The sequence below is a fragment of the Ylistrum balloti genome, unplaced genomic scaffold (assembly GCF_031769215.1).
Source record: "Ylistrum balloti isolate Yb309-2 unplaced genomic scaffold, AGI_CSIRO_Ybal_v1 Utg369684, whole genome shotgun sequence".
Lineage (NCBI taxonomy): Eukaryota > Metazoa > Mollusca > Bivalvia > Pectinida > Pectinidae > Ylistrum > Ylistrum balloti.
Genome location: NW_026781923.1, coordinates 259,137 through 261,888, shown reverse-complemented (window position 1 = coordinate 261,888; position 2,752 = coordinate 259,137).

Sequence of the window (2,752 nt, the reverse complement as noted above, 5' to 3'; positions counted from 1 at the left end):
AGGTTGGTATTACCATATAGATATATATATTGATGTGTTGGTCAGGTTGGTATTACCATATAGATATATATATTGATGTGTTGGTCAGGTTGGTATTACCATATATATATATATTGATGTGTTGGTCAGGTTGGTATTACCATATATATATATATTGATGTGTTGGTCAGGTTGGTATTACCATATATATATATATATATTGATGTGTTGGTCAGGTGTATATATATTGTGTGTTAGTCAGGTTGGTATTACCATATAGATATATATATTGATGTGTTGGTCAGGTTGGTATTACCATATAGATATATATATTGATGTGTTGGTCAGGTTGGTATTACCATATAGATATATATATTGATGTGTTGGTCAGGTTGGTATTACTTACCATATAGATATATATATTGATGTGTTGGTTTGGTATTACAGGTTGGTCAGGTTACCATATAGATATATATATTGATGTGTTGGTCATATATATGGTTGGTATTACCATATAGATATATATATTGATGTGTTAGTCAGGTTGGTATTACTTACCATATAGATATATATATTGATTGATGTGTTATAGATATATATATTGATGTCAGGTTGGTATTACCATATATATATATATATTGATGTGTTAGTCAGGTTGGTATTACCATATATATATATATATTGATGTGTTGGTCAGGTTGGTATTACATATAGATATATATATTGATGTGTTAGTCAGGTTGGTATTACCATATAGATATATATATTGATGTATTATATTGATGTCAGGTTGGTATTACTATATATATATATATATATATATATATTGATGTGTTGGTCAGGTTGGTATTACCATATTGATGTGTTAGTCAGGTTGGTATTACCATATAGATATATATATTGATGTGTTGGTCAGGTTGGTATTACCATATAGATATATATATTGATGTGTTAGTCAGGTTGGTATTACCATATAGATATATATATTGTGTTGGTCATGTATTGATGTTTAGTCAGGTTGGTATTACCATATAGATATATATATTGATGTGTTGGTCAGGTTGGTATTACTTACCATATATATATATATATTGATGTGTTAGTCATGTTGGTATTACTATATAGATATATATATTGATGTGTTGGTCAGGTTTGTATTACTTACCATATATATATATATATTGATGTGTTGGTCAGGTTGGTATTACCATATATATATATATATTGATGTGTTAGTCAGGTTGGTATTACCATATAGATATATATATTGATGTGTTAGTCAGGTTGGTATTACCATATAGATACATATATTGATGTGTTAGTCAGGTTAGTATTACTATATAGATATATATATTGATGTGTTGGTCAGGTTGGTATTACCATATAGATATATATGTTGATGTGCTGGTCAGGTTGGGATACTATATTAGACTGTCGATATATAGACATGAAATGGATCCCTAAAAAGAATCTTGATATGAAGTAAAACAGTATGATGATGATCTCCGGGGACAGGGTATCTTAGACTGCTTTAGACGTTACGTTGCACAAGATCTTATTGGGTGATACAGTACAGAAACCTAAACATAGCTTGCACCAAGGGATGGTGACACTTTACATTGTTGTATAAATCTCATCAGTTCAGGATTAGTCTCTTCAATGAATTTGTTCATCTGAACACTGAGACAGATTAAGCGTTAACTTTTTCATGATATGATTTCTTGCCTTTAGATACAACAACAAACTGGTCAATCCCAGTAGTGACATATAAAAACAATATGATGATGGCGAGATAGGGGACCGTCGTGGGGTAATGTCTGACTTCACAATCATATGATTCCTGTGATATTTGACAACGATGTATTTGTATGGATAGAGAATGATATACCTTGTCAGGTAAAAAAGGAAGGTGTTTGACAGATAATTTATACTGATGTTTTAATCATATGCAGTGGTGCTGTAAATCACCTATAGTTTACATGGGTTTTATTTTCATTTTAATACGCCAGGAGAGTCAATCACAAATTCAAATCCCTGTCAGCTATTTGTATGAAAATAAATCTGGATGGCATCCATGCTATTTTGGTTACTGATATCAAAGTCTGGAAGACTCCGGGTCCCTGAAAGCTCATCATTTGCATATTAAAGTCATTTCTAGATCAAATAACGTTTGTAAAATAATGTGTTCCCAAATATATCTTAAGAGATAAGTTCACAAAATAAAGTATTCATGAAATGTAAGTGATGTAAAGTATCATGTCCTTTTTATCTAACATCTATTGGTTGTTATTGGAAACATTGTAATCTTTACTTGGTTTGTGCTTCTCTGGAAGTTGAGTGCGCTGCTGGTGTTTCCTTAACACTTTACCCTGACATGTTGGACATCTTCAAGGACGAGACTTGTTGGGTGAAATTCCTTCTCCACTCAAATTGTGGCTTGCAATGCATAATAATTTCAAAACTTTGAAAATTAATTGAATTTCTGTTTATTTCATAGTCAAAATGCACATACACACTGATAAGTCTAGTGATGAGTTAGTGGTAAAAAATCAATTATTGGTAAATTTCATCACTTACAGGAAACAAAAGATTTATTGATAGAATAAAGTACTATTGCAATCCACACATTTACCTGAGTGAGCACTAAATGTTAGGAACAACCCATCTGATGTCTAGTGGAGGAGCTACTTATAAACCTTGAGTCATAGTAACCTTAGTTGTTGGCAGGCATTATGATAGAAATATGTCACTTCTAAACAAGACTGCAGAACCA